The 25,372-nt window shown below is 43.9% G+C and overlaps 1 pseudogene; it reads right to left on the bottom strand.

The window, feature by feature from the left end:
• Window positions 1–19,693: 19,693 nt before the first annotated feature.
• On the bottom strand, window positions 19,694–24,512 carry LOC120991388 (annotated as a pseudogene).
• Between the last annotated feature and the right edge of the window lie 860 nt (window positions 24,513–25,372).

The raw sequence follows: 25,372 nt of genomic DNA, 5'->3' as shown, positions 1-25,372 counted from the left end.
CTGTCATACCGCAGCAACGTGTTTTTATCAGTGGGTTTTACAAACAGGTCAGTCTCCAACCCCCGTCCCACGATCCGGACCTCCGTGTCAAGGAACTGTAGCCTCTCAGTTGAATGGACCACAGTAAATTTCACTGTCGGATCAACTTCATTGAGAAATGAGTGGAACGCGAGGAGGCCCAACGTGTCGCCCGTCCACACCAGGAAGATATCATCGATATAGCGCCACCACCCCAGAACATGTCTGAAGTGGTGGCTGCCATATATCGACGACTCCTCAAGGTGGGCCATATAGATGTTAGCGTACGTGGGCGCCACGTTGGACCCCATCGCCGTCCCACGCATCTGTACAAAGAAGTCGTCCTGGAACAGGAAATAATTTTTGGTTAAAAAAAATCTCAATAAAGATAATAAGAAAGTTTGACAGACTTCAGTATGATCAGATGTTTTAAGACATGTTTCCACAGCCTGGAGGCCCAACTCATGGTCAATCGACGTGTATAAACTACACACGTCGAATGATACCAGAGTGGCGCCCACAGGTATGTCTAGGGCACTTATCTTGAGCAGAAAATCACCTGTGTCTCTGATAAAAGATTTTGCAGAAATGGCATATTGACGCAACATCCTGTCCAAAAAAATAGCCACATTACAGAAAAGTGACCCCCTCCCGGAGACAATTGGGCGTCCGGGGGGGGACACCAAGCTCTTGTGGATTTTGGGCAAGGTGTATAAGATGGGCGTGCTTGGTTTGTCACAGTATAAATATGTAAACAATTTGTCATCAATAATGCCAGCCACCAGGGCTTGGTTCAAAATGTCACGTAATTCTCTCAATAGATTAAATTTCGGATCCTGCGTAACCCGCTTATACACCAGAGCATCATTAAGTTGACCATAGATCTCCCGGGTGTACTCACTGGTGTCCATAACCACAACCCCACCACCCTTGTCAGCCGACTTGATGGTGAGGCTGTGGTTGGAGACCAGAGAGCCCACCGCGGTGATCTCTTCAGATGTGATGTTGGCATGTCTTAAGCCATTATCTTGGGAAGTATTTTTTATCATATCAATATCCCTCCGTATTGCTAAAAAGAAAGCATCAACCGCCGGGTGATTGATTATGGGGTTAAAATTGCTCTTGGTATATAGCCCTGTATTACATAAAGACAATTCAGTCAATCTAGACCCTTCGCATCTAGTTAGTTGACTTTGTGCGGAAAACCAAATCTTTAACTTGATATTACGCAGAAATCTGTATAAGTCCAGCTCTATGTTAAACCAATCCGTTTTGGACACAGGACAGAATGAAAGCCCCTTGTCCAAAACGGATAGCTGTGCATCATTTAAAGAAAACGAAGAAATGTTTACCACTGTGTCCGTTTTTTGTTGGAAGCCTTCTGGCGTTGGGGTCTGTGATTTTTCATTCTGTCTTCCCCGTTTGTGCTGGCGTTTCCCGCCCCTCCTGGTTCTACTGCATCTGGGCCCAGTCCTAAAAAAGGCTTTGGGAGTGTTGCTTGTGGCTCGACATCTCTTGGTTCCTGGTTCTCACGGTCCTTGGACTTAGATCGTATATTTCTTTTCTCAGTGGAGGAATTCTGTCTTCTATCTCCTCCTCTAGTATTTTTCGGATCACGTTGCCATACATAGATGAAACCTCGTGTGTAGTCATCCATATCCCGTAGCCATTTATGGCGCTTCTTTTCCTGCAAGTCAGCTTTCAATTTGTTAAAGTGTGGTGCACATGAAACAATATATGCCGCATATTCCTCAGCTGACAACAATTCTTTGAGTAGCGTGGTATTTTTTTGGATGGCTCCCTGCACCACTACTATCTCTTTTTGTAAAAACTCGACGTTGAGTAATATCATGTCAAAGGCAAACTTGTTGCATATTTGGGTAAATCTCGTACAAAAATCAGCATTGTTAGGAAACAAATCAGGTCTCAATTGCGACCTCATGCCACGTGGTATTCGGTGATTCTGATGGTACTCACATAGAGTGTATAGGTGAAGCTCCAAATTGATGAGGCGTCTGGAGTCGTATTCAAATTGTTTCTTAGTGTCCAATACTGTCGGGGTGAATAAAAAAGTGGTATCTCTCACCGTGTCATGCAGGATCCTCAACTCATCCTCCTTACTGTAGGTGAAGACATCTGGGTCCTGGATATCAGATGGTGTAGCCATGGTATAGGTGCAAGCGTCCTCTGGTGCAGGTAATAGAATATGGAAAAAATGAGGATGCAGCACTCTGTCAATGGCGGGTGCAAGGTCAGGCCAGTGTGAATCAGCACCGAGATCCAATGTAGTATACAGACAAAAGGAAGGCCAGCAGCACACCAAGGTTTTCAACGAAATGTGAAGTTTATTCCTCCAGAGTCAGCAGCGACGTTTCAACAGCTTGTTGCTGTCTTTCTCAAGCTATGTGCATATGTGTTGCAAACATACAATTTAAAGGTGCATCAATTACACGTTGGGCCTCCTCGCGTTCCACTCATTTCTCAATGAAGTTGATCCGACAGTAAAATTTACTGTGGTCCATTCAACTGAGAGGCTACAGTTCCTTGACACGGAGGTCCGGATCGTGGGACGGGGGTTGGAGACTGACCTGTTTGTAAAACCCACTGATAAAAACACGTTGCTGCGGTATGACAGTCATCATCCTCGTCCCATGGTCCGGTCATTACCCTTTAGTCAATTTCTCAGGGTCCAGAGGATCGTAAAGGATGAGCACACCAGAGATATAAGACTCACTGAAATGAGTCAGAAATTTGCCACTCGTGGGTACCCCAAAAAATTGATCAGGGATAGCATTCAGCGAGTGCATGACAAGGGGGGTACTACCAATATTAAAAAACTGGTCACCAAAAAACCCCGTATTCCATTCATCTCCCAGTTTTCGGCTGACAGTCCACAAATAGCGGCTGTCATTCGGAAACACTGGAGGATGATAGGGAATAGTTTTCCTCAAGTCGAGGAGTTTGAAACTCCACCATTATTTTCCTACCGGAGAGGACGCAATTTGGGAGACAGGTTGGTAAAGTCGGATGTGGGTAGTGCCAGGACCAGTGTGAGAACTATGTGTGGCTCCACACGGACTGGCTGCTACCCCTGCTATCACTGCATCAATTGTAACCTCATGATCAAAGGGAATACGTTCCTCAATCCGGCCACTAATAAATTGGTCAAAATCAACCAATACTTGACATGTGACTCGTCCTACGTGGTCTACCAACTGACCTGCCCTTGTGGGAAGTGGTACGTTGGGGAGACCACGTGGGACTTGAAGACACGGTTAAATCAACACCGATATTCCATCAGAAAGGAAAAGATGGATTTACCGGTGTCTAAACATTTCAAAGATGCAGGACACACACAGAATGACCTAAGATTCCGTGTATTGGAACAGATAGAATTGGGAAGGCGTGGGGGGGATAGACAAGCCCTCCTTAAAAAGCGAGAGCTATTCTGGATATTCACCTTAAATACCTTGAGGCCCAATGGGCTGAATGTCGATTTCAGGGTTGACTAGTGTTGTCCCTCTTGTGTCATACATGGGTCCTCACCCTCCTCTGTGGGATAAATGTATATGTGTCAATAACAACCAAGTTATACATTTGTTTTGATTTTTTTTGTAAAAAATCTCTCTTTGTTTTTAGATTTATACACTGATCATGATCAAGACTGGTGCGCTGTGCAGCGGGAGATACATCGCTGACCCGGGTGGTTATCTACTGTTCTCACAACCTTACCTACGGGCGGGGTGACCTGACTGTCATGCCGGTGCAGCTGTGATACATGATCCATGGTAGTTCGGCGCTTTACCCAGACATTTCCATGTGGTTCCCTTTATATTATGTTATGTTTTTCCTTACTTTATTAATTTTGCTCTGGCACTTACACCCTGTGCGCTTATACTTCCTGGGGGGTAGCGGCCACCTGTTAGGTGGGCGACGGTTCACAGGGGGACCCTTGTTACGTCGCCATTGCCTTAGATTGACAATGAGTGGTCCGCTGCAGCGGACAGTCGCTGTCACCAGTTGCCTGACCCCCCCAGTATGCGCATGTGAGGGTATTATTTTGGCCAGTTACTAGGTTGATAGGACGCTGGGTCCTGGATTCCCACATTTGCTTTTGTGGGATCGAGGATGCACAGCAGTCTTGACCTGGATTCTCATTTATAAATTCCTTATGCAAGGTTATTTACCTGGTTTCCCGATCATGTGATTTGTCCCATGTGACCATTTATGGGAGGCCGTTACTTACACATGGACATGCGCACATCGGCCGGAGGACAAGTTTGGCCATCTTGGTTGTGGTGCTGGGTTTGTCTCTCTGCGCACGTAGCGTCGCGAGACTTGTGTTTCTGACGCATGCGCATAGAGGGAACGGGGACGCCGCCGGGACCGTGGGGCCGGCGCGACATGGCGCACCAGCTGATCGTGATTTTTAACCTGGTGATCAGGGACAACACACCTGCACTAATGAAGGGTATTTAGGGTTTTTGCCCCATATTATACACAGTATGAATCATTTTATGTATTGAATGGATGCACTGTATTTTGCAACACTGCGGTATAATGTATGTATTTTGCTAAATATAAGGAATCACGTATTATATGAATTTTCTTGTACATGGATTAATTGATGTAAATTGAATTGTGTAATTGATGCACCTTTAAATTGTATGTTTGCAACACATATGCACATAGCTTGAGAAAGACAGCAACAAGCTGTTGAAACGTCGCTGCTGACTCTGGAGGAATAAACTTCACATTTCGTTGAAAACCTTGGTGTGCTGCTGGCCTTCCTTTTGTCTGTATATATATATATATATATATATATATATATATACAGTTGCAAGAAAAAGTATGTGAACCCTTTGGAATGATATGGATTTCTGCACAAATTGGTCATAAAATGTGATCTGATCTTCATCTAAGTCACAACAATAGACTATCACAGTCTGCTTGTACTAATAACACACAAAGAATTAAATGTTACCATGTTTTTATTGAGCACACCATGTAAACATTCACAGTGCAGGTGGAAAAAGTATGTGAACCCCTAGACTAATGACATCTCCAAGAGCTAATTGGAGTAAGGTGTCAGCCAACTGGAATCAAATCAATGACATGAGATTGGAGGTGTTGGTTACAGCTGCCCTGCCCTATAAAAAACACACACCAGTTCTAGGTTTGCTTTTTACAAGAAGCATTGCCTGATGTGAATGATGCCTCACACAAAAGAGCTCTCAGAAGACCTTCGATTAAGAATTGTTGACTTGCATAAAGCTGGAAAGGGTTATAAAAGTATCTCCAAAAGCCTTGCTATTCATCAGTACAAGGTAAGACAAATTGTCTATAAATGGATAAAGTTCAGCAGTGCTGCTACTCTCCCTAGGAGTGGCCATCCTGTAAAGATGACTGCAAGAGCACAGCGCAGACTGCTCAATGAGGTGAAGAAGAATCCTAGAGTGTCAGCTAAAAACTTACAAAAGTCTCGGGCAAATGCTAACATCCCTGTTAGTGAATCTACGATACGTAAAACACTAAACAAGAATGGATTTCATGGGAGGATACCACAGAGGAAGCCACTGCTGTCCAACAAAAACATTGCTGCACGTTTACAGTTTGCACATGAGCACCTGGATGTTCCACAGCAGTACTGGCAAAATATTCTGTGGACAGATGAAACCAAAGTTGAGTTGTTTGGAAGAAACACACAACACTATGCGTGGAGAAAAAGAGGCACAGCACACAAACATCAAAATCTCATCCCAACTGTGAAGTATGGTGGTGGGGGCATCATGGTTTGGGGCTGCTTTGCTGCTTCAGGGCCTGACGATTGCTATCGAAGGAAAAATGAATTCCTAAGTTTATCAAGACATTGTGCAGGAGAACTTAAGCCCATCTGTCCACCAGCTGAAGCTCAACAGAAGATGAGTGTTGCAACAGGACAACGACCCAAAGCATAGAAGTCAATCAACAACAGAATGGCTTAAACTGAAGAAAATACACCTTCTGGAGTGGCCCAGTCAGAGTCCTGACCTCAACCCGATTGAGATGCTGTGGCATGACCTCAAGAAAGCGATTCACACCAGACATCGCAAGAATATTGCTGAACTAAAACAGTTCTGTAAAGAGGAATGGTCAAGAATTACTCCTGACCATTGTGCACGTCTGATCTGCAACTACAGAAAACGTTTGGTTGAAATGATTGCTGCCAAAGGAGGTTCAACCAGTTATTAACCCCTTAAGGACTTAGGACGTACCGGTACGGCATGGGTTCCGAATCCTTAAGGACCCATGACGTACCGGTACGTCATCGCTTTAATTTGCTATTCCGGCGCCGCGAGGGTTAATTGGAATCCCGTAACAATGCAGGGGGGGGGTCATTCGCAGAAAACCGCAGGTCAATTCAGACCTGCGGTTTTCTGCGTTTCCGGTCCATTCGGGTGTCCTGTGACCCGATGAACCGGAAAAAGACTGCGATCGGTGGCGTAATTATACATCACCTATCGCAGTCCGAGGATTTGGAGAGGCGGTGCTGGCCCTGGTGCTGAACACTGCTGCCCAGGGTGCTGATTGGTGCAGGGGAGAGAGGGGCGCGAGATTCAAACTTCCTGCGCTCCTCTCTCCCCTCCTCTTCCTGTCCAGCACCCTGACCGTGCAGCACCGTTCAGCACCAGCTCCTGCGTCCCCCTAATCGCCATCCATCACCCTCCTGCACCCATCGCCACCCAGGTAGGTTAGGGTCAGTGAGGGAGAGGCACCATTAGGAAGGGAAAGAAGGGAAAAGTTAGTTAGGAAAAAAAAAAAAAAAACGTTTACACTAAACTTTCTTTGATCCATCTATCAGACCCCAGACCCCCCCCCCCCGCCACTTGCCCCCCCCCCACCAGCCACTCACCACCACCACTTTTATACCAGCATTCCCTTGTTCAGGTCCCTTGCCGCCAGATCCACGTTCGCTTGTAGGACCGTGCGGAAAAATCAACGCGGCCTCCCTGCCTACCCCCTCCAGGTACCTATCCCCAGGGGTGAGACCCGTGCACTTACCAGTGGAAACCTGTTGCTGGTCAGGTATAAGGACAAGAGGGATGTCCTTATGCTGTCCACAATCCACGGTAACAGCACCACCCCTATCCCTGTGCGAGGTACCGCGGCAACGGTCCTCAAGCCCGATTGTATCGTCGACTACAATCGGTATATGGGAGGAGTTGATCTCTCTGATCAAGTCCTCAAGCCATATAATGCCATGCGCAAAACCCGGGCATGGTACAAAAAAGTTGCGGTCTACTTGGTACAGGTTGCCATGTACAACTCTTTTGTACTATCCCGAATCGCTGGCAGCACAGGGACATTCCTCCAGTTCTATGAGGCAGTCCTCAAAGACCTAATCTTTTCGGACCGGGAAAGAGCAGGCCGGAGTACCTTGGGAATTGGAGGCGCCCGGATCGTCCCTGACCAACACTTTCCAGGTGTGGTCCCCCATACTGGAAAGAAGGGACGAACCCAAAAAAGATGCAGAGTGTGTCACAAGAGGGGGATACGGAAGGACACCACCACTCAGTGTGACACGTGCCCCGATCATCCGGGCCTCTGCGTTATCGATTGCTTCAGGGAGTATCACACTTCCATGGAGTACTAAATTTTTATAATCCCCAACAGTCCACTAGAGAACATAAAAAACTATGGCTCTCAGACTTTGGAGACAAGGAAACAATTTTTTTCCCCCAAAAAAATATTAGTTTTAGAGCAGGCATCCTCAAACTGCGGCCCTCCAGATGTTGTAAAACTATAACTCCCAGCATGCCCAGACAACCTACAGCCATCAGCAGGGCATGGTGGGAATTGTAGTTTTACAACATCTGGAGGGCCGCAGTTTTTAGGATGCCTGCTTAGTGTCTCCAAAGTCTGAGAGCCATACATATTGGGCATTGTCGCGTGCATAAAAGTCGTCGCTATAAAAATAACTTTTGACCAAACGCCTCGGATGAACTGTGTTAAAAATATAAAATAAAAACTGTGCCAAAACACCAATTTTTGGGCAAAATTTCCATTTGAATCCTTTTTGCCGGTAATAAAGCAAGGGTTAACAGCCAAACAAAACTCAATATTTATGGCCCTGATTCTGTAGTTTGCAGAAATACCCCATATGTGGTCGTAAATGGCTATATAGCCGCACGGCAGGGCATAGAACGAAGGGAACTCCATACGGTTTCTGGAAGGCAGATTTTGATGGACAGTTTTTTTTTTTACATCATGTCCCATTAGAAGCCCCCCCTGATGTAGCCTAGACTAGAAACTCCAAAAAAGTGACCCCATCTAAGAAACTACACCCCTCAAGGTATTCAAAAGTTACTTTACAAACTATGTTAACCCTTTAGGTGTTCAACAAAACTAAATAGCGAATGTAGAAACAATTTTAGAATTTTTTTTTTGTTACATTGCCTCAAAAAAGAGTAATATAGAGCAACCAAAAATCATATTTACCCCTAAAATAGTCCCAAAACAACAACCACCTTATCCCATAGTTTCCTAGATGCGGTCACTTTTATGGAGTTTCTACTCTAGGGGTGCATCAGGGGGCTTGAAAGGGTACATGGTGTAAATAAACCAGTCCAGCAAAATCTGCCTTCCAAAAACCATATGACGTTCCCCTTCTTCTATGTCCTGCCGTTTAGCCAAATAGTAGTTTACGACCACATATGGGGTGTTTCTGCAAACTACAGAATCAGGGCAACCCATTTTGAGTTTTGTTTGGCTGTTAACCCATTTTTTCCAGTAATAAAGTAAGGGTTAAAATGGAAAATTTTCCAAAAAATTGAAATTTCAAAATTGTTTCTCCATCTGCCATTAACTCTTGTGGAACACCTAAAGGGTTAACAAAGTTTGTAAACCCAGTTTTGAATACCTTGAGGGGTGTACTTTCTTAGATGGAGTCGCTTTTTTGAAATTTCTATTCTAGGGGTGCAACAGGGGGCTTGAAATGGGACATGGTATAAACAAAACCAGTCCTGCAAAATCTGCCTTCCAAAACCCATATGGCGTTCCCCTCTTTCTACGTGCTCCCGTTTGGCCAAACAGCAGTTTACGACCACATATGGGGTGTTTTTGCAAACTACAGAATCAGGGCAACCCATTTTGAGTTTTGTTTGGCAGTTAACCCTTGTTTTACTCCTGGAAAAAATTGATTATATTGGAAAATTTGCCCAAAAATTTAAATTTCTAAATTGTTTCTCCATCTGCCAATAACTCTTGTGGAACACCTAAGGGGTTAACAAAGTTTGAAAACCCAGTTTTGAATACCTTGAGGGGTGTACTTTCTTAGATGGAGTCACTTTTTTGAAATTTCTATTCTAGGGGTGCAACAGGGGGCTTCAAATGGGACATGGTATAAACAAAACCAGTCCTGCAAAATCTGCCTTCCAAACCCCATATGGTGTTCCCCTCTTTCTACGTGCTCCCGTTTGGCCAAACAGCAGTTTACGACCACATATGGGGTGTTTTTGCAAACTACAGAATCAGGGCAACCCATTTTGAGTTTTGTTTGGCAGTTAACCCTTGTTTTACTCTTGGAAAAAAATGATTATATTGGAAAATTTTCCAAAAATTTTAATTTCTAAATTGTTTCTCCATCTGCCAATAACTCTTGTATAACACCTAAAGGGTTAACAAAGTTTGTAAACCCAGTTTTGAATACCTTGAGGGGTGTACTTTCTTATATGGAGTCACTTTTTTGAAATTTCTATTCTAGGGGTGCAACAGGGGGCTTCAAATGGGACATGGTATAAACAAAACCAGTCCTGCAAAATCTGCCTTCCAAACCCCATATGGTGTTCCCCTCTTTCTAAGTGCTCCCGTTTGGCCAAACAGCAGTTTACGACCACATATGGGGTGTTTTTGCAAACTACAGAATCAGGGCAACCCATTTTGAGTTTTGTTTGGCAGTTAACCCTTGTTTTACTCCTGTAAAAAATTTATTATATTAGAAAAGTTTCCAAAAAATAGACATTTCTAAATTATTTCTCCATCTGCCAATAACTCTTGTGGAACACCTAAACGGTTAACAAAGTTTGTAAACCCAGTTTTGAATACCTTGAGGGGTGTACTTTCTTAGATGGAGTCACTTTTTTGAAATTTCTATTCTAGGGGTGCAACAGGGGGCTTCAAATGGGACATGGTATAAACAAAACCAGTCCTGCAAAATCTGCCTTCCAAAACCCATATGGTGTTCCCCTCCTTCTATGTGATCCCGTTTGGCCAAACAGTAGTTTACGACCAAATATGGGGTGTTTATGCAAACTACAGAATCAGGGCAACCCATTTTGAGTTTTGTTTGGCAGTTAACCCTTGTTTTACTCCTGGAAAAAAATTGATTATATTGGAAAATTTTCCAAAAAATAGAAATTACAAAATTGTTTCTCAATCTGCCATTAACTCTTGTGGACGACCTAAAGGGTTAATACAGTTTGAAAAAACAGTTTTGAATACCTTGAGGGGTGTAGTTTTTGGGAGGTTTCTATTATCTAAGCCTCACAATATGACTTCAAACCTGAACTGGTCCATAAAAAGTGGGATTTTGAAGATTTCTGAAAAATTTCAAAATTTGCTTCTAAACTTCTAAGCCTTGTAACATCCCCAAAAAATAAAATATCATTCCCAAAATGCTACAAACATGAAGTAGACATATGGGGAATGTAAATTCATCACAATTTTTGCAGCAGTGTCATGAAGTACAATATGTGACGAAAAAACAATCTCAGAACGGCCTGGATAAGTCAAAGCGTTTTAAAGTTATGAGCACTTAAAGTGACACTGGTCAGATTTGCAAAAAATGGCTAAGTCCTTAAGGTGAAATAGGGCTGAGTCCTTAAGGGGTTAAATCCAAGGGTTCACATACTTTTTCCACTTGCACTGTGAATGTTTACATGGTAGCATTTAATTCTTTGTGTGTTACTAGTTTAAGCAGACTGTGATTGTCTATTCTTGTGACTTAGATGAAGATCAGATCACATTTTATGACCAATTTGTGCAATCCATATCATTCCAAAGGGTTCACATACTTCTTCTTGCAACTGTATATATAGCTGGGGGGGGGGGGTGTCAAGTCAGTGTGTGTGTTGAGGATGAGAATGAAGAGAGGAGGAAGTTAATGGAGGAGGTGGAAATTTGTTTTTCTACCGAAATAATTCACAAAAGATTTTACCGCATATAAGTGCAGCGCTTAACGCTGAATAAATTATTTTTTTCCACCAAAATAATTCACAAAAGATTTTAACACATATAAGTGCAGCGCTGAACGCTGAATAAATTTTTTTTTTCTACCAAAATACTTCAATAAACATTTTACCACATATAACTGAGCACTATACGGGCGTCTCAGAAATGAACCGCTGTTCCCGACAGCAGCTCCTGGGAAGGTCATGGAGCCTCTAGGTCATCCGGCATATATTCGGCATCCGGATTATTTTGAAAGTGTGTAGAAGTCACACAGGGCCCCCACGCTTTAGATTTATCATGGGGACATCATGGAGATTTAACTGCATATAACCACAGCACTGACCGCTGAATAAATTTAGTTTTTCAACCAAAATACTTCAATAAAGATTTTACCACATATGACCACCACACTGACTGACTGCTACCACCGCTACTTCCGTGAACCCTTACACCACTACTTCCCGGGTAGGTAGGCTGCTGCGAAGCAGGTGCTCTACCCTAGGCACGTTTGGCTCCCAACCTCCCACTGCTGCCACCCTGCTGAATCCCAGCCATTCTTTCAACGCATATAATTGCCAATGTGAACTGAGAATGTATTTTTCTGTTTCTACTGAAATAGGCCACTAAACGCTTTCAATACATATAACCACTGCCGAGGTGAACTGAGAATGCATTTTTCTGTTTGTACTGAAATTGGCCATTAAACGCTTTCAACACATATAACCGCCGCCGCCGTGAACTGAGAATGTATTTTTCTGTTTGTACTTTAATACAAAATAACACATATAACCGCTGCACTGACTGCTACCTCCGCTACTTCCATGAACGCCTGCATCACTACTTCCCGGGTAGGTAGGCTGCTGCGAAGCAGGTGCTCTACCCCGGGCACGCTTGGCTCCCGACCTCCCACTGCTGCCACCCTGCTGACTCCCAGCCATGCTTTAAACACATATAACCGCTGATGTGAACTGAGAATATATTTTTCTTTTTGTACTGAAATAGGCCAGTAAACGATTTTTAGAGAAATAAATACACCAGTGAAGTGTATATATATTTTTCTTTCTGTACTGAAATAGGCCACTGAACGCTTTTGCCACAAATAATTGCACCAGTGAAATGCATATATATTTTTCTTTTTTTACTGTAATACGCCCCTATTCACTTTCAACAGAAATAACTGCAGAAGTGAACTGAGCATATATTTTTGTTGTTGGACTGAAATAGGCCACTATATGCTTTTGCCAAAATTAACTGCAGAAATGCACTGAGAATATATTTTTCTTTTTTTACTGTTATAGGCCCCTATACGCTTTCAACAGAAATAATTGCAACAGTGCAGTGCATATATATTTTTCTATTTTTAGTGTAATACACCCCTATACGCGTTCACCAGAAATAACTGCAACAGTGCAGTGCGTATATATATATTTGTCTTTTTTACTGAAACACACCCCTTTATGCTTTCAACAGAAATAACTGCAATAGTACTGTGCGTATATATATATATATATATTTTTTACTGTAATTTGCCCCTATACGCTTTTAACAGAAATAACTGCAACAGTGCAGTGCGTATATATTTTTCTTCTTTTAATGAAATACGCCCCTATATGCTTTCACCAGAAATAACTGCAGAAGTGACCTGAGAATATATATTTCTTGTTGGAATGAAATAGGCCACTATACACTTTAACCAGAAAACAATTAAATAGTGAAGTGCGTATATATTTTTCTGGTAGTACTGAAATACGCCACTATATGCGTATATATTTGTCTTTTTTTTACTAAAATACTCCCCTATACGCTTTCACCAGAAATAACTGCAACAGTGCAGTGCGTACGGTATATATTTTTCTTTGTTACTGAAATACGCCCCTATACGCTTTCAACAGAAATAACTGCAGAAGTGAAATGCGTATATATTTTTTTGTAGTACTGAATAAGATACTAAGACATAAGCCTCTAAAAGCTTTTCAACATAAGACTTGCAGCCCAATAACAAAAAGCTTGAATGACAGAGCTGTCTAATGACTATTTGGATCCCCAAATAATCGTTCCCTGCACTTGTAAATCACTTTCCTATCAATGTCCCTAGCGCCTTCTGATGTCTCTCCCTGTACTAAGATGCTGTGAAATGATTCCTCCCTATCCTTTCCCTGCACTTATAAATCGTTTTTTCTGTCTTTTTTTTTCTAAAATCGTTTTTCCAATAGCTGTCCCTAGCGCCTTCACACGTCTGTCTCTGCACTCTGAACGCTGGAAAATGTCTGACTGTAAGATGGCCGACATATTTATAGGGCTGTGACATCACAGGGCTGGCTGGCTGCTGATTGGAGGCATGCAGGCATGTCAATCTGGGTGATCCTGAGTTCCTTGCACCATGTCCTCAGTCCTCACACGTGTAGTCGCCATTTTAGGAAAAATGTGATTCGTTACCACGAAGCGTGAGGAAATTAGCATTTGTTGCGAATAAAATTTTTCCTGAAATTCTAAATGAATTCCTCTTCGTCAGCTTCGATTCGCTCATCTCTAGTCATTACATCTCAGTGCGCGATTTCGTGAGACTTTAAGATGGTCGCAACGGCCTTACCACGATCAAGTTGATAAGGTGAGTATGTTTTTTTTTAAAAAAATTTATGGATAAGCCACTGAAAGGCCTTAATTGTATTCTCATGACGGGGTGGCGCAATCGTCGTTCCCTGTCACTTTGCCCGCTACATATAAAGGAATTTGCTTCGTGACGAAGTAATTCGTCATGAACCAAATTTCTTAGTGAAATTCTGGTGACGCAGCCAAATCAAATTTTTCATAACTTCGCTCATCTCTAGTCATCAGTGAAAAAAAAAAAACTCTCGGAAAACCCCTTTAAAACATTATTTTTCTCAGCAATGCAGGCACATATGAATATTGGACCAACACAGATGCCTTCAGTTGCCAAGAGCACATGTAACAGGTCAGCCAGTTTCATTGGTACAAATCTACTGACAGATGCCCTTTAAAGGTTAAAGAAGGATCAAAAAGGACTGTGTGATATAAGACTACATGAACCATGTCCATAAACTGCAAAAGCAGTCAGAGCACATGATGGTGATCCAGGAAATACAGGGCTGGTATCAAGTTGAAAATTGAGTGATGCCGTTTTTTGATAGGATTCAGTTCTTGTATCACTTTGCAGCGCTTCACAGAAACATTGAAATCTGCAATTCAGCAGAATAAATCATAGCCTGTAGACTGTATTTATTCTCTCTCTAACAGATGCTTATTTGTCACTGTTTTACGTCTTCAGTGCATTGTGTACTATCAGTTTATTCTTAGAAAAATGCAGACTTTAACTTTATTCTCTTTATTTATTTTTTACATATGAAACCAGCAACTGAGATAATATTGAAATGATTGCAGCATAGTTGCATTTCTAAAATAAAGCACTTTCTGTGCTCACATAGAACAATTTAATCTAATGCGGCACATTGAGGCCAAGGTACACCGGTAAGAACAGCTGCTGAATTAAAATCTATGACTCTGATGTAATGCTGTGTGTTATTGAAATATTCAGAGATGTAACAAGGTTACATATACTGTTGGCATATAATGCTGTGAGAAAAGTTTTTCAGTTGCCCTTCTTGCTATATACATATACTATATGTCACGATCCATGTTTTCAGGTTGGTAAATACATGCAATACTAATGAGAACAGACCGTAGGTAAATGTAAATCACTTCTGAGGAAATTCAGGCCATTATTCTTTGCAGAGCTGATTTATTACAAGAACACTAATGGGTTTTCAGTAATATTGAACTTGTTTTAACTCGAGATAAGCATTGATGTTAATAATATGCAAAGAGGTATCTCCCAAGTAAAAAAAAACCTTCTTGCTAGCTCCATATTTTGGAAGTTGCTCCCTATAAGGCCTCATGCACACGACAGTGTTTTTTCACTGTCAGTGATTTGGCTTCAGTGGTCCGTGTCCGATTTTGCTTAAGTTGTGTTTCCTTGTGTCTTCCTTTTTTTTGTCTTACAGGGGAAAAAAAAGGAAGGTTAATGAAAATTTTTAATTTTATTGCACCAAGGTCTTGTAGAAAAAAACCGACACAGATACGGACACGCATCCGTTTTTTTTGACGGACCCATTGACTTGAATGGGTCCGTTCTCCATTTTCCACTGACAAGAATAGGACAGGTTATATTTTTTTGACGGACTGGAATCACGGACCACGGACGCGGAGAAAAAACTATCAGTTTTTTTTCACAGCTCCATAGAAATGAATGGGACCTCCGCTAAACTGTGAAAAATGTCGGAACGGACGCGGATGCACACAACGGTTGTGTGCATGAGGCCTTAGTCAAAGTCTGACTTGGCATGTAGCAAGGGAAAATAGCCAATATCAGAGCCACATCGAAAAGGTGGAGCTAGAAAGAAAGAAAGATCTTTGAATGAATAAATGAATGGACAGCAGTGTGGAGCAAAGCAAAGCATTTGAAGTGGAATTCGGTCCGAAGTTTAGGAAAAATTCAATTCGCAATGAATCCAAATTTTGAATCAGTTTTTCCTAAAATGGCAGCTACACGTGTTACAAAGTTAAAATAAGAAGCCCGTTACGCCATTCACCGTATTGGAAAAATACGTACAGCGTTTTCGGTTGCGGTGATACCTATGATGATATTTTGTTATTTATGTATTTATTTTTTTATCATACGGAAAGGGGGGGTGATTTAAACTTTTATAATTTTTATATATTTTTTGACAGGTTTTTTAAACTTTTTTTGTGATGATTTTGCAGCTCATATTTGAGCGTACAAAATCCAATTTTTATTTTTTAATTCTAAACAATCATGGATTTTTAAAATCTATTTATTAATGAGAATTGCTCATTTCTTATGTATGTCTAGCCTGAGGCCAAAATAAGAATTGCAGCTTTAATACCCTCAGCCTCTTCAGCGACGCTGAGCATATTAAAATCAATTACTGGCATCCTCACTGGCAGCAGAGGATGCTGGTAAGAAGCCCGGAAACACAAGCTTCCAGGTTTTTTTCCCTTTAGATACCATATTTGCCTATCGCTCCAGCACCGTACATGTACGATGCTGGTAGAGAAAGGGTTAATATATTGGCATATTTATCAAGTTCATCTGTTAAGCCATTAAAACTTAATCTGTTGTGTTATACATAGGCTTACTGTGCATCAGACTCATTGTCAACAGGCAGTCTAATATATAGGCGTGCTTATCTAGTTCAACTGCTGTGCCATTCATAATTAGTTACATTATGATTCAGTGACTGTACACTATGGCCAATATACAGTTGCATGGGCCCACAAAAGGAACGGGCAGTGGCAAAAATGTTGCTGTAGTCGGTACAAATAGCACCAGAAGAAGGGTTGGTGGTAGCAGCCTTTTGTCATGTTTTGACCAACAATCCAGCTGTACTGGAATGGTTGACTTGCTTTTCAACATCACCTCAAGTGACGTCAGACAGAATCAGTGGGTTGCTCTCACACCACACTTAGTTGGCATGGGCCAGGAACAACCTCTGTGCCCTCACCTGTCCTGCAACTGCCCTCACCTGTCCAGCTACTTCTGCTCGGGAAGTAATGTCTGCTGCCGGCTCTGCTCCCCTTTTCCTCAAGGACAAGCTTAGTGAGGACAGTCAACAGCTATAGGCCAGCAGAGGAGAGGTCCTCTGTGTCCTCCCTTAGGCATGCAACTAGTGATGATGACAGTCAGGTGGGATAACATGTTGCGAGCAGTGAGGGACATGGCTATGAGACGGTGAGGGTGACATAAATGACGACAATACAGTAGTGGATGGTGATGTAGCTGATCGCAGAAGGAAGCAGGGTGAAGAGGGGGCATCATCATTAGTGTTGAGCGAAGCGCGCTTTGTCTCAACACTAATAATCATCATCACCAGGGGGTAAGGGTAGCAGTAGGCCAGTCAGACAGCAGCAGGGTGGCAATGGGCCGGTGAGTCAGCAGCGTGGAAGCAGTGGGATATCTGGAACCAAACACACTCAGGATAGACTGTCTGGTACTCAGGAGCATACCTGTCAGGAAAGAGCTAGTGATGCACAGGTTCATAAAGGCAGCTGAAGGCAGTTAGCATGGAGTGGTGTTGGTAAAATGCCATACTTGGCAGTGTGGAAATTTTTTATCAAGTTACTGGAGGACATTAGTGTGGCAGTATGCAGGATATGTGGGCAGAAGGTGAAGCTCGGTCAAGGTGCTAATATTGACACTACAGACCTGCGTTAACCAATGGTGCGTCACCATAAAGTGGCCTGGCGTTGACTCTGCACCTTTTAGAGAGCTAATGGCTTGTGCCCAGCCAAGGTGGAGAGTCCCAAGCCATCACCACTTCTTTGTACCCACCCCGCATACGTACATAGAGCAGAAGATGGGCCAGTAGTTGAGCCTGTCGGCATCTGGTACAGTTCATGCCAGCACTGACATGTGGAGCTATAACTATGGTCAGCAACAATATATGTTCTTTACATCCCACTGGGTAAATGTGCTCCTCTCCCTTTTTATCCTCCACCTAGTCCTCAGCTTCAACTGAATACCACCTATGTAAAGCATGGCGTTGTCACCCGGTTCTGCACCTGTTCAGCCTGGGTGAACTGAGTCACACTGGGGAGGAACAGCTCTGTGTCATCAACCAAGAAATCAAATCCTGGCTTTCTCCTCACAAACTAAAGATAGGAACCATTGTCACCGATATGGAAAGAACATTTTGTTTGCGCTGCATCAGGGAGGGCTAACCCGAGCGCCCTTAATGGCATTTCCCCATGTTGGAACTCCACATGTTGGACCGACTGTATGAGCAGAGGAAACCCATGACCAATTTCTTGAAGATGCAGACAGACAGGTCTACTTCCCGGTGTAACTTCGACTTTAGACAGTGGCAGCTCATGCGTGACACCTGCCGTTTGCTCAGGCCCTTTTCGGAAGCCACTTTATTTGTCAGTCACCAGGACTACGAAATGAATGATATTCCACTCCTTCACGTCCTGGAGGGGATGCTGATAAAGAACAGAAGATGTGGTGCATACATCCAACGGCCACCTGAGCCCTGTGGAGGCTGAACTGGCACATCAGGAGGATGAGAACCAGGAGGAGGAATTCTATACCAAACTAGGTGGTTTGTCTGCCCAAGCAACAGGAGAAGGAGGAGCTAGAGGGCGACAGCGAAGACGATGCAGATGACCCTGGCAGACCATGGCAGTATGCAGTGGAGATGGAGACAGAAAGTCCATCCGAATCCCTTATGTAAATGGCCAGATGCATGCTGAGTTGCTTTCGTATTGACACCTGCATTACAAACATTCGGCAGATGGATGACTACTGGCTCTCCACAATGTTAGACCCTTGCTACCGGGCCAAAAACTCAACTACTATCGAGACATTCTTTGTAGTCGGTTGGTCACTGCCTACGTGCACCATCACCCAAAAATGACATAGGTCAAACTGGGGGGACTCTCTGAGCTCACGCTCCATTTCCATGACCGCTGGATGGGGAGGAGGTGCAGGAGTAGCACCAGCTCCATCAGCAACAACTTAAAGTGGTCCAAAACTGACCAAATAAGTCACCTATGAACGCCTTACAGATCAATGTTAGCGCCAAGAAGAAGCGCACTCCTTTTACACCGTCATCAGCTGATTCGACATAGATGTCTACAGACCCTGTTCTATTAAACACTTATACAAGTAGAGCCCCCCAACAGAGTGAAGAGGGTGTCAGCAGTATGTGATGACGTCACTGATTATTTTGCCCTTCCTCTGATCCGTCAGAACAATAACCCACACAAAAACTGATCCTGTCTGTGGAGCATTTGGTCAGTAATCCATCAGTATTGCTAATGCAAAAAAAAAACACGAGTGGATCCAAAACAGAGATTACACATGAACGGAATAGTAGCATGTTTTCTGTGTTTTTTACCCACTCCTGCTTTTGGTTACCAAATCACAAGCCAATTTTTTTTTCTTTTTTGAACAGGGGAGAAAAAAAACGTTTATTTAACAAACAGGATATTAACACACATAAAATGCAACACAGAAGGGGCAAAGATTTTAAAGACAAACTGGAAAAACAAAGTGCTTCATCAACAAGAATGGATTGACGACCAGTGTAGGGGTGACCAAGATGGTAATGCATAAGGATCAAGAAATGTATGGGGCTATGGCTGATAACTGGAGGACAGTCCAGAAAACAAGCCGACTCCAGCTCATTCCTACAGTGCAGGCTACATAATCATAGCCGGACGGTAACTGGTCGGTACTGGAAACACCTGAAAATCTTCATAAATAATCCTTAGTATGTGCAGGTCTCAGGTCTCACAGCCGCTGTAACAGAACGGTAAGAAGCAGTATAACATGTAGTAAGCACTGCAGAGATCATGTTTAAGACATGTAAGACCTCTGGGGGGTCCCGAACTTAATGGACAAGGTCCGAGATGAGAGTCATCCGTGTGTTCAATACTGGATGTTATTGATGGGCAGCTCCATGATGAATCCCAGCACTCTAATTAGGTAGTCCTTACTGAGGAACTTCACTTTTCCTTCACAATGTGCCGATGCCACAGATGCCATCACCTTGACGAGCTGGATTGCTGATAAGTGGATTCTAAAGTGTCTGAAGAAATGCGAGTAAAGACATTGGTATAAATTGTCCACTTACTCCAACATGACCTCGTCCTTTGATTTATGAATATCATTCCATAAAGTATTGAAGTCCTCTGCGTGGATGGCATAACAAATGTCCATGCAAGGTTCGACACGCACAGAGAAAACAAGTTCAGTGGGTGACACTGATCCAGACAAGTCATACCCGCTCCACATTGCTGCTAGTCAACTCTGGTCCTGAGAACTGATCACCAGCTTACGAGTGTTGATCGAGCATGCTCGGCCGAACACCTGTTCTCCTCCCTGCTTGTTTCACTATGGCTGCTACACAGCCAATAAACGTGAAAGTAAGTACTGCCCTCACTGTAATGCCAGTAGCCATGTTAGCTTCTGGAATTTCATTTACTGGCTGGCTGGAACGCTTCATCGGGTGCTATATAGCACCCAATGACGCATGTTCAGCTCATTCGTAGTCAGGGAGAGCTGAGCATAGGAAGGGACAGAGAGTGTAGGGAGTGTAATTAAATATTTTTTTGTACAAAAACGTTCTAGAGACCCAAAAGTCCTTGTAAGGACTATTGTGTGTGACAGCAGCAATATATGTTTGTAGCAAAATCTGCGCTAAATTGCTCAGTGTTAAGGAGAGCTGTGCATAGGAAGGCATAGACAGTGTAGGGAGTGTAATAGGAAGATTTTTATACAAAAAACTTTTCAAAGATCCAAAAGTCCTTTTAAGGACTATTGTGTGTGACAGCAGCAATATATATCTTTAGCACATCCTACGCTAAATACCGTGTAATAGGCTGCTGCGGACAGTTAAATTATTCGCTCCACATCTCCTGTGTTAAGTGTGCGCATCCCTAAAATATCAATGACATCCTCTGTACTTTTTCCGTAGACGGTGTCCGCTGTGGACAGTTAAATTATCCATGCTGCATCTCCTGTTTAAAGTGTGTGCATCCCTAAAATATCAGACACATCCAGTGTACTTTTTCCGTAGACACTGCGAACAGTGACATTACCTGTGGTACCTGTCCTGTATAACGTTTCCTCATCACAAATACCTTTGTAAATTTTTTTGCACATACACTTCCAAATCCTACGCTACTGTACATGTGACATACTTTTAAGCATATATAACATTTATAATAAAGAAGGCGAGCAGTAAGGGACAGGGAAGTGCTGCCAGAGCACAAGAAAAACAGTCATCCACAGTACCTAGCTTTATGTCCCAGTTTGCAGGGCAGCGAAGGACAACGCTCGCAAAGTCATCCCAGTGTGAGCAGGTGGTCGGTTGGATTGCAGCAGATAATGCTTACAGTCAGTTAAGCACCACCCTGTCTTCCACCAAGTCCAGTCTCAGTAGCCAGGAGTCTGGTCAACACAATCCTCACCCTGAACCTCCTTCCTCCCACCATGTACAGTCTGGCCAAACAAGTGATCCCACACTCGGATATTCCAAGGACCTCTTTCATCGCCATTACTTGATTTGACCCTCTGGCCAAGCACGCTTGAAGAGGGACATGAGATCTTGTGCCCTGATTCCCAACCTCTTGAGCATCCACAGTCACAAGAACATGACGGTGGGGAACGGCAATTCGTGTTTAATGAGGTGGATGATAATGAGACACAGTTGCCAATGAGTCAACCAATGAGTCAACCTGTCTCAAGAGGTTGATGAAGAGGATAAGACACAGTTGTCAATCACTGAGGTTGTGGTTAGGTTAACAAATCAGAAGAATGATCAGAGTGAGGCCTCATGCACACGACCGTTTTTTTTTAAGGTTTGCAAAAACGGGTTCCGTAGGTCCGTGATCCGTGACAGTTTTTTCGTCCGTGGGTCTTCCTTGATTTTTGGAGGATCCACGGACATGAAAAAAAAGTAGTTTTGGTGTCCGTCTGGCCGTGCGGAGCCAAACGGATCCGTCCTGAATTACAATGCAAGTCAATGGGGACGGATCCGTTTGACGTTGACACAATATGGTGCAATTGCAAACAGATCCGTCCCCCATTGACTTTCAATGTAAAGTCAGGAGTCCCTATTATACCATCGGATCTGAGTTTTCTCCAATCCGATGGTATATTTTAACTTGAAGCGTCCCCATCACCATGGGAACGCCTCCATGTTAGAATATACCATCGGATTTGAGTTAGATTGTGAAAACTCATATCCGACAGTATATTCTAACACAGAGGCGTTCACATAGTGATGGGGACGATTCAAGTTAGAATATACTTTGAACTGTGTACATGACTGCCCCCTGCTGCCTGGCAGCACCCAATCTCTTACAGGGGGCTATGATACACACAATTAACCCCTCAGGTCCTGAGGGGTTAATTGTGCGTATCATAGTCCCCTGTAAGAGATCATGTGCTGCCAGGCAGGAGGGGGCACACCCCCCTCCCTCCCCAGTTTTAAATTCATTGGTGGCCAGTGGCCCCCCTCCCCTGTATTACTATAGATTCATTGGTGGCCAGTGGCCCCCCTCCCTCCCCTGTAGTACTGTAGATTCATTGGTGGCCAGTGGGCCCCCCTCCCTCCCCTGTATTACTGTAGATTCATTGGTGGCCAGTGGGCCCCCCCTCCCTCCCCCTCCTAATTAAAATCTCCCCCCCTATCATTGGTGGCAGCGGAGAGTTCCGATCGGAGTCCCAGTTTAATCACTGGGGCTCCGATCGGTAACCATGGCAACCAGGACGCTACTGCAGTCCTGGTTGCCATGGTTACTTAGCAATTTTTAGAAGCATTATACTTACCTGCGAGCTGCGATGTCTGTGACCGGCCGGGCGTTCCTCCTACTGGTAAGTGAAAGGTCTGTGCGGCGCATTGCTTATAGCACAGACCTGTCACTTACCAGTAGGAGGAGCGCCCGGCCGGACACAGACATCGCAGCCTCGCAGGTAAGTATAATGCTTCTAAAAATTGCTAAGTAACCATGGCAACCAGGACTGCAGTAGCATCCTGGTTGCCATGGTTACCAATAGGAGCCCCAGCGATTAAACTGACTCCGATCGGAACTCTCCGCTTCCACCAATGATAGGGGGGGAGATTTTAATTAGGAGGGGGAGGGAGGGGGGCCCACTGGCCACCAATGAATCTACAGTAATACAGGGGAGGGAGGGGGGCCGCACTGGCCACCAATGAATCTACAGTACTACATGGGAGGGGGGGCCGCACTGGCCACCAATGAATTTAAAACTGGGGAGGGAGGGGGGTGTGCCTACATGGTTTGGGCTGAAAATAACATCAAAAGTTGATAGGGCAGACATCTGAATGGATTGTCGTCATCATGGGGACATGTGATCGGCCCCAGGTTATCTAGAGTCACCAAAGCGGCAGCAGGCCCTCGTCCATAATGTTTTAGATGGTCAGATCAGCAGGCCCTTTCTCCAAATGTTTTTGAGGGTCACCAGCAGGCCATCAATCATAATTTTTCAAGCCTGTGTATGATGCCCTCCTTTATGTTTAACAAAGGGTGTATTGGAGTGCCGGTTCCTTGTAATTTTTGGTAGCCCTTTCACTTAGTGCATAGACTTTCTGAATATAGGAGTCCAACTACTTGAACAATTATACCACAATGTGAATGAGGCCCCTCTTTATGTGATATACAGGTTGTATCAGAGTGCCTCTTTTTGGCAACACTTGCACTTTATATACAAGCAAATATACAGGAAAGAATGTTTCCTACCAATTTTTCCTCTAAAATCGATTGTATCTTCGATTGGTGCGTATTATTGTCAGTCTGTAAAAGTGGCATACTACTCGGACAACATCTTTCCCAGCAGCGACCTGGGAGTCCAAGATGCATCCATACCTCCTCCCCATGCTGTTACCGAACCATTTTGGTGGTGTTTCCATCATTTTCTGACCTTTTCCTATGAACAAGGCACCCTCCCCTCTTCAGAGCAAGGGGTGCCTGGTTTAATGCTCGGGTTCTCCCATTGACTTTCATTATACTCGGATGCTCGGTAGAGCACCCAAGCATCCCGATGTGTTTGGCCAGATCACCCGAGCACTTTGGTGCTCGATCAGCTTACCCAAACAACAGTCAAAGATTCTTTGGAACGGCGTCCCTACGATAGCCGTGAGCGCTTTGGAGCCGTTATACAGGAAGACCGGGAGGCAAGTAAATGTCTTTGGTAACACCTCCAATAGATTGTCCTCTGTGTGTGTCCTGCAGAACCAACTTGTCCACACAATCCGGTCCTCTGTGCTTGCCTTGGTGAGTGGAGGCTTTGATGAAATCAGTATGAGCATAGCCAGTGGACCTCTGTCCTTTCCTTTGAGTCCAGGTAAACAGGAAAATGTGGCTTTTAGGTTCAGCTCTGAGCCCACTTTAATGGCAAGACCCTTCTGCTTCTCGTCAGCTATGTGGGCAGAGAGGTGCTTGGAATACTCTTTCAGTCTGGTGTATGAGAAATTATATATCGGTGTCACGCTGTTCAGAGTTCATTGCTTTTGAAGGAGCAAAGCAGCCTTTGCCGGATCAATAGTTTCATCCAAGGGGGTGCACTGCAGGATTTTTCTTTTAGACAAGCTTTGCAATGCAGACCGTCGACAAGCAGAGGTCAAGCTTCCGGGAGGATATCTTGAGCTGTGAAAATGACTGCTGCTTCATGCAGATGACCTACTTCTGGCGGTTAACACCCCATTGGTTGGTGTTTGCATATCCTTGCGATAAATGATGTTCCCGTTCATTGACTGTAAACAGAGATTTTGACAGACAAACGTAACAAATGTCTCCAGTCCCCTGACCAGCCAGATTTACTAGCATCTGTTCCAGGACATGATGCAGTGGAATGGCGTTGTTCATCCCGTAGTCCTGGTGACTGACAAATAACGTGGCCTTCTCAAAGGTCACAAGCAAACGGCAGGTGTCACGCATGAGCTGCCACGGGCTGACATCGAAGTTACACAGGGGAATACTCCTGTCCGCTTGGATCGTCAAGAAATCATTGATGGCCTTTCTGTGTTCTTATAGTCGGTCCAACATATGGAGGGTGAAATTCCAACGGGTGGAAACATTGCATATCAGCCTATGTTGGGGGATGCCATTATGCCGCTGCAGCTCAAGGAAGGTGTGCTTTGCGGTGTATGAGTGGCTGAAGTGCATGCAAAGTTTCCTGGCTATTTTTAGGATTTCTTGAAGATGGGTGAAAGACTTCAGGAACCGCTTGACAACCAGATTGAACACGTGTACCATGCAGGATGCATGACTAAGCCCTCTTTGACGCAGTACCGACACCATGTTCTTCCCGTTGTCGGTCACCATGGTTCCGATTTTGAGTTTTTGCGGAGAACGCCAGGATTAGATTTTTTGATGAAGGACACGGAGCAGTTCCTCCCCTGTGTGACTTCATTCGCCCAGGCAAACTAGATGCAGAACAGCGTGAGAGTGATAAGAGGGGTTGCACATGGCTTGCATACACTGCATGACTCCAACATTATTCTAGGATCTCTACATAAAAATAATGTATTTGATGTAAATCGCGAGAGGGGCATATTTGGAGACATTGACTTCACAAGAG

Source organism: Bufo bufo, chromosome 2, assembly GCF_905171765.1.
Source record: "Bufo bufo chromosome 2, aBufBuf1.1, whole genome shotgun sequence".
Lineage (NCBI taxonomy): Eukaryota > Metazoa > Chordata > Amphibia > Anura > Bufonidae > Bufo > Bufo bufo.
Note: the sequence above shows the minus strand (reverse complement) of the source record. Positions and strands in the feature narration are given on the sequence as shown.